Source organism: Canis lupus, chromosome 14, assembly GCF_048164855.1.
Source record: "Canis lupus baileyi chromosome 14, mCanLup2.hap1, whole genome shotgun sequence".
Taxonomy (NCBI): domain Eukaryota; kingdom Metazoa; phylum Chordata; class Mammalia; order Carnivora; family Canidae; genus Canis; species Canis lupus.
The window spans coordinates 21,972,308-21,980,960 of NC_132851.1; positions in this window are offsets into that span (position 1 = coordinate 21,972,308).

The following is an 8,653-nucleotide window of genomic DNA, read 5'->3' on the forward strand; positions in this document are numbered from 1 at the left end:
GACTTGTGCCAAAGGCTGACATTTAACCAACCAAGCCACCTGGGTGCCCCTCTTTTCATCTTTTTATCCAAAATGCATGAAAAATAGCAGTTACTCATATTTAATCAGCTTCATTCAGACAAACACTACAATATATTTAGTGCTATTTCTTTATTCAATAATCAGGAGGTATTTTGGTTTGTTGAAGTGTGTGTGTGTGTGTGTGCGCGTGTGTGTGTTTATCTTTTCCTTTTAACTCAATAAAGATTGAATTAATACATGGGATCCCTGATAGGCTGTGTGGCTGACCACTGTGACTTTATTTTTCTGGTTATATACAGTATGGCCAAAAATTGGATTGGCTTTTGTATCTCTTGAAAAGTCAACTAAGAAATTAAACTGCTGAGGATTTGCTGCTGGAATTTGCTTATATTTGCACTGTGACTGCTCTTCCAAGTAATCTATTGTGATATTTTGTTAGTTCTTTGCCTCATATGTACACGTGTCTGTCTTTCATGCAGTTGCAAACTAGCGAAGGGCAGAATTATTTCACTCATTTGTTCTGTACCTGCTTCAGCCAATGATCCTTGCTGTATTGCAAACCCTTAGCTTCCTGCCCAAGTTCCTCACGTTATCTTTTCTTTTTCCTTAGCATCTGTAAGGAGAGCAAAGGCTCCCATTGTTAACAATTTTTCTCCTATGATTTTCTGGTACAAAGAAACAGAAACATCAAAAGGACATCATAGTTATGTGCAGGAACCCTAGTTTTTTGTATGTTTGTTATTTTATCCAGGAGACAATAAACCAAATTCCTATTTGAAAAGAATCATACACTTGTAAGTATTTTCTGAAAAATAATTTCCCAGAAGTGGGGTGTTAGATCAAATGATAGCACACTTCAGTTATGTAGCCAGATTTATTTTCCAAAAATTACAGCAATTTCCAGACTCATCACTGCTTTTGAGAAATGGTATATGAGAGTACTGTTTCTCTTGTAACACCATGAGCACTGGGCACTAACACAATCCTACATTTTTGCCAATGTGAAGGGCCAGAAGTTTTATTTTCTTGTTGCTTTTTTCATTTCCCTGAATATTAATTCTCTTCTTGCTATATACATTGTTCTTTCTAATTTGAAGAACCACGTGTATCTTAAGGGGATTAACCACTTTTGTGGGTGTAGTGAATATTTTTTTCCAGTCTGTAATTGTTCCTTCAATTTGATTAAGTTGCTTATTCCTATTAAAAAAGGGTTTTTTGTTGTTGTTTTATTGTTTTATGATTTCATCTGGCATTTTATTTTTCCTTTATATATTTTTGTTTCCATCTTCCTTACCAAGCTTCCCTTTACTTCAAAGTTATGTATGTTTGAAACTTATTTTTTAATACATTTATTTTTGTGATTGAAACTTCTTTATTGGATTTATATTTGTCTATGGACACATAACTGGGGCTTCATTTATTTTTTTTCCAGTGATTACCTTAATATTAATTGCTGGTAAATCCAAAACTCCCCCCACCCCGACTTGACTTGGAGTCGAGTTGTGTCATTGACTAAGTTCTCCTTGGCAAATGGATTATTTTATGGCTTTTGAATTCAGTTCTTGATATTAAGTTTCAATAAACAATAAATCCTCTCACCATATCACTATTATTGTGTTTTAAGACCTTTAGATAATTCTTACATATTTTTCTCCCACATGGACTTCAGAATCAGTTTATCACATTCTAAAAATAATTGCAGCATGTTTTTGATTTTAAGAGGTTGGAAACAATACAAATATCTATAAGTAGAAAAATGTCCAAAAAAAATAGTGCTTCCAAATTATGGACTAGGAACAAATTATGGAATAAATTTAGATCATCTGAATTATGGGATACTGTGCAGCTATCAAAAAACATATAGTAGATCAAAAATATATAGAAGTCAATATATACAGTGTGCCTGGGTGGCTCAGTCAGTTAAGCATCTGCCTCCAGCTCAGGTCGTGATCCTGAGTCCTGAGATCAAGTCCTGCATTGAGCTCCCTGCACAACAGGAAGTCTGCTTCTTCCTCTGCTCCTGCCCATCCGCCCCCCCTCTTTCTCTCCCTCTTGCAATAAATAAAAGAACAAGAAACAAGAGTTAAATCCCTATTGACTTTCTTATATTTTTACACTTTAGAGAATCTGTATCTGGTGGAGAAACTCTCATCATGAGGTAATTTACCCATTGATAGCATGCAATCCACAGCATTTTTCTTTTAATCTGTGTACAAATCTCAAATAGCATACAATTTTAGATCAAAGTATATTTGGGTATCTTATAGACTGAGTTTACCGATGAATAGATGAGGTATGTAAAATGTTAAATATATTGGCCAAGTGTAACATGTAATGTACCTAGACATAAATAAATAAGCTTTATAAATAAGACTTTAGGTGGTGTTTCTCGACTGGTTCTGTTCATGTCTTGATCCTGTAAGTACTAGAACTCATAATTTCAACATTTAAAATACTTATGGAGTTCTTTTACTTAAGACCTTATAATGATCACAAAAGATTCTTTCTGCATGACTAAGCTCCACACACAAATAAAGAAAACCATATATAGTAAAAGTTGCTATCTGTTAGCTGATGAGCCAGATGAAACAAATGGCTTTCTTACCCTGGAGGAAATTGTCATAAAATTTAGAATAATTGACAGTATATTTGCAAATCAGGATAGTATTCTGATTACTCTTGAACAATCAGAATATCTGGAGAAAGTGGATTTACTTTCCTACACAGTAACTAATGGTCATATCTGAGGATGATTTGGAAATCTCACAGCTTATCTGCTAATGAAATCTAGCATTTAAACTTTCCACTTCCTCCTTTGTTGTTAACAACTAGAAAATTAACTATATTATGTGATTGGATTCACCATGGATAAATGGCCTCTGATCATCATAAACAATTCTATAAAAACTATAAACCTGACTCCAGCTAAGCAATTGGAATTTGTCAGTGACTTTAGAGCTGAGGTTCCCCCCCTTCCCCCACACCCCACATGACTGTCACAGAAGTTTCTGTGCCTGGATGAACCATCAACACCTATGGCAAGAAGAAGGCCATATCAGCAAGATCTGACCTGTTGAGACCACAACCGGGTGAGAACCAGCCTTTCTGATATGGGTGGCATTCTTAGTATGGCAAATGTCCCATTAGCTAAATATATTATAGGACCTTTTAGCTAGGAGTTAATTGAATCTATACTTCTATTTTGGGCAAACATACATAGAACACATATGTGAAGACAAGAAGGAATGTGGCAAAGTGATATCTGCAATTTCTCTTATTATATATTCCACAAATGGAGAATTCACCTCCTCTCTAAGTGGTTTGGGCTGTGACACAGGGCTTCTATAGCTTGGCTTCCCCTCCCTTGTCTCAATTCCTTAGCTCCACCTTCTTGGATCATTTAGCATCTCAAAACTCCCTCAGTGGGCACCATGTCCAAGCTCAGCCTTCACTTCAGTCCAAGTCAGGAAGCATTTGCTCATTCTTTCATTTACTTAGAGTCATTCCAAATGTCTTAGAGGTCCTGAAAATGACAGTTCTATCCTGGTTGTATAATTTTATATGAGTTACTAAGGGCTTCTAAGTCTCCCCTTGCTTATTGGTCATGAAGCCACTGACCTCTAGAGTTTTAATTGGGATAATTACTGTAAATATCATAGCACAGGGTCTGGCTTGTCTAGTAAGTGCTTGTCTAAGGTTCTGGGAAGATTCAAATGCTGAGACCAAGATTTAATTCCTCTACAATTGGAAAAGGTCTGTGTGGTTCAGTGGAAGAGCTATGTAGATATTATGCACTAATGAGGTTTTGTCACCAATAAGTTTGGGAATGCTAAATTATGCCAGGTTGAATAGATTTCTTACCTCAAGAATACTCTGAGTCTTTAATAAGCTAATATGCACTTGTTACTATCTAAGAAGAGGAAGAAGGCAGCATCTGCCCAATTTTCTTTTCATATAAGGAATGATTTTACAAAGAAGCATCTTGAAAAGTTATTATTCCCATGAACCACTGTTTGGGAAATTAACTATGTCACACCTATTAGGTATGACATTTCAATTTTTTGTAGGTATGACATTTCAATTTTTTATATTTCAATAGAAAAAAAAAGTGTCCAGACCAGGGCTGGAGTTTTAGTTTCTTAAAACTCCTTTATAATGTGTTTTGGGTAATTTAACATTTTTAATAATAGTAATAACAAAAATAATATGAAAACAAAAAATTACATGGCACTTATTATACTCCAGACCTGTACAAGTGCTTTACATATATTAACATGTGTAGATATTTCATCGGTAAAATGTATAGAAATATCTTATCTGCTTAAAAAAATTCTGCACCATAGGATGTCAGAGATGGAAGTCCATTTGATTCAACACGTTTATTTTTCTGAAGCTCATAATGCTCATAATGCTTTTATGGCAAAATTGGAACTAAGGTGCATGCCTCTTAGCCCTTTGCACTATTGTCCTTTGCAGTTTCCAGTCCCTGGTTCTGTGACACCACCTGGCCTTTTCACCAGAGATCTAAATATTTAAAATAGCAGGGAGAGGTCACTTTGCTCAGCTCTACTTTTCTACCATTATGAGGTCTTATAAAATTCCACACTGTAATTTATTGTCTTTCCAACTTAATGATTTCAAAATAAATCCTACAAATTCAAACAGAATTCAGCTGTTCAAAATTTTCCTCTACTGAAAATGTCCCCAAAAGAATTTGATTTAAGACTGTGTCCTTAGAAACGTTGCGAAAGAAAAATGACCGAGCAAAGAGACTTTACAAACATTTTTTGTTTCCTTCTAGTGCTCCTCTGAACTCTTGACTCCAGGGTCCTTGAGAAAGAAGCATATTACTGGAAATTAAAGATCTCTAATGAGACCAAATGGCAGAACAAATTTCTCACCTCTTCAGCTCTGTGCTGGAGAGACCACCAAGGTGAAATGTGATTTAGTCTCCGGGCCTACTATGATCTTGGCCTTTCTGCAAAGACTGTCAACAAGGGTACTAATGATTGCCTACTACTATGGGAAGAAGCAGAGTCCGTGTAGACCTGAGCTGAGCTCACTGTTTCATTTCATTCAGAGCATTAAATCACTTGCTCCTGCCAGCACCTTTCATCTACTCGCAGGCAGAAGCTGGTTGGACCAGTGACCCACGAGACAAAATTACCAAGCATTATACTACTAAACTTCTAAACTAAACTTCATAGGTGGATCATATGAACTGGTTTGCACCTCTTAGGTTATGCACCTTTCACATTTGACAGGATTTGTCCTCTGGCCTGTGGGTTTAGCATCCTCTTTAACTATATTTTGTCCCTCTTCCAGATGGCATCTAGCATTGGAAACTAATGGTTGATTAGATGGTCCACAATGTAGTATGTTATGTAAATTTAGAATATTATCTTCCTTCCATCCTTTGACTCATACTAAATTTCTTACATGATGAGAGAGAGACTTATTTCATGAAGATATGTATAAGCCTCTTAGCTCAAATATCCACTAAAATTCTCTAGAAACTGTCACTTTGAAATATTTGCACTCATAAGGTATCACTAATACCACTAAGACAATTAATTTATCTTAATCCAATTAATCCATGTTTTGAATGAGTGTGACATAAATTTGAAGTTTCTTCATGTAAACTAAATTGCTTAGGAAACATTTTTTTGGTGACTTTTTAAAAATCATGAGTTTAGCAGTGCTGCTGGTAAATGCTTAACAATGCCTATTTGAAGCATTTGCCCATTTCAGTAATATAAATAGTCTGACCATGGCCAGTTTCAAGATACCTATGTGAAATCACTAAAGGCAGAGTTGGGAAAAGATGTATGGTAGCATACCATTATATAGTATTCCCCCATGTAGAAAGAATAGATGCATAATCTCAAGAGGCTAGTTAATAGTAAAATGTAATAAAAAAAATTAGGAGTTGGAAATGTATTAATATAATACAGTATAGTAAAGTATTAATAGTAATAATAGTTTTTAAATTTAAAATATTATATTTTAAATTTTTATCATTAATATTAATAGTATTACAAATAAAATGTATCACAAAAGTACAAAAGGATTTACCTTTATTTTTAGCATAATTTATTTAACTGGGCTACGTTTTACCTTTAATAATGACTATGTTTGACCACCAGCTCACAAAAATCCTGAATATTTAAAAATTGGCTCTTACAAGTTGGTCTGATGGGGCTCCAGCACACTACTGCTTCTGGGGAGGAAGCAGAAACCATCATGGCAACCTGGAGACGGTACTGGATTGAGAGATGGCTAACCCAGGAAGTTAATAGTGGTTAAAGGCAAAGGTTCAGGAGTCCAGCTTCTCTTACAGCCTTGGACTTGACAAGTAGCTTAACCTCTCTGATTTTCAGTTTTCTTTAAGGTAAAAAGGGGGATTATATGGGAACCTAACTTACATGGATATAAATAAGATAATGGTTGCACAGTGGCTGGGCATAGTAAGCAAACAATAAAATTATTAGTACCAAGTTTCAGCGAGGCCAGTAAATGTTGTGTGATCATGGGCAATTTACTTCCTTCATAACTTCTTCATATGTAAAATAAGTATTTAAATACGAAATAATTTATAAAATGCTAGTGATTAAGACCTAGAGCTTTTAAGTCAGATGACCTAAATTCAGATTCTGGCCCTCATTATACAAGTCATGCAACTTTGGACAAATTAATTTATCTTTCTTACACTTGATTTCTTCATCTGAAAGTCAAGAAGTAACACACGACTTTGTTGAACAGAATTTTTTAAAATTAAAGTGAGGTATATAGCTCCTTGTTTGGCACACTGTAGATGCTCAAAAAAGCTAAGCTATTTTATTAATAGTATCAGTATTATGATAGTATATAATGGTATTAACAGTGATAGCATTTTCAGTATATATCATGCAGTATTAATATAGTATGTATTATTAATGTACTATAATATATTGCACATACATAGTAATAAAATTGGTTATTATTATCATTTATTAATAATATTTAATATTACTAGCATTAATAATATTAGAATTATTAATAAGATGAGCACATGGGTACAAACATTTTTTTGTATATGGTATACCTTCTGGGGAAAGGAACATGTCCTATGACATCAAAATTCATATAAATAATAAAATACGTAATGCTAATAATAAAATGTCGTATTTTGGGGCATTTTCTAGGTGTCAAGCACTGTAGTAAGTGCTTCACATGTAATTGGAATCTCAACTTCATTATTTATGAAATAACTTTGATATTTATCATGTAGACTTATTGAGAAAATTATAAGTGTTATTATAACACATTCGACTCTGGAAAAAGTAGGTGTGGAATAAATGATATCTAGTAATAATAATTGTTATAATAATACAATCTATTTCATGGGTTGTGAGAATATATTTATACTTTTTAAAAAATGTTTATCATGTTGCTTAGTGCATTAATTAATGGAAGCTATCATAGTTATATAATAAAAATAAATGAGGGGAATTTACCATGAGTATTTACCATTTATATCAATTTACCATTGAGAATGGTTTGGTGGGTCAGGATGGAGGTCAGCAAACAGTCCAGAATACAAAAGCTCAGAAGTGTTTTTGGAAAGACTGGTTGTTGTGTTTTAATCTCTTGCTCCTATGCTGGAGGGGGTGGAACGTGATACTCTTTTCTGGAGAGGAAGGGTCCAGCAAGTTTCCTGCAGCTGGAAAAAGGTTAGACATTGCCAACGTTGGCTTATGAGGTGTTACAAGTATAGGGTAGAGGTGTTAGACGAGCATTGCATGAGGTGGCAATGCTAATGATCATTCTTTCTAGTCTAGTGGTATTGAATTAAGACAACTGTGTTCTTTGGGGGAGTCTGTTGAAAGCTATGGATTTTTTGTCCTTGCCATTTGCTTATTTGGTGATACCATATCTTTCGCTGTTTTAAAACACTTTGCTTCTTCTGTAGCACCTCGATGTGTCCTGGAACTGTAGCTGTGTCTAAAACATTATCAAAATATTAATGATCCCAGTTTTCATGTCTTTTTGTTTATCCACTGCACTTACTATGATTCATTTTAATAATTCTTTAAAATATCATCTCCAAGTCAGTCCATATGGCCTTCTGATCTCATACTTAGTAATAGATACAAGGACATATGGTTATAAAATGAAGTCTTTCAGGATGCTCCAGTTCATTATTCTATTGCCCCTTAAAGGAACAGAGTGAACTGATCCAACAGGCCAGATAGTAAATAAAAGTGATCTCATCTCTCGCTCAGCATTGGCTGCCACTTCCTTGGGGAATAATTACTTAATAAACTCAGGCTTCCCCCTTCCATGGTTTTATATAACATAAGAATAGCTTTTTAGAACACATTCTGAATTAATGCTACTCATTTCTGAGGTCAGAGAAGCCTAAATAGATATGGTTCTATTGAGTGATGTTGGGAAATCTGATTCTTGGTGAAGCATTTTTTAGAACATCTGAGCCTAAGTTCAAACCCAGGGTGGAGTTCTCAACCAAATCAGACATCGTGATTACATTCATAGAAATATAAACCCTAGGGACAGACCCAGAAAGATAAATAAAATTACCATATAAGGGACACACCCTTGTGCATATGCAAGTTGGTGGATATTGAGAAAT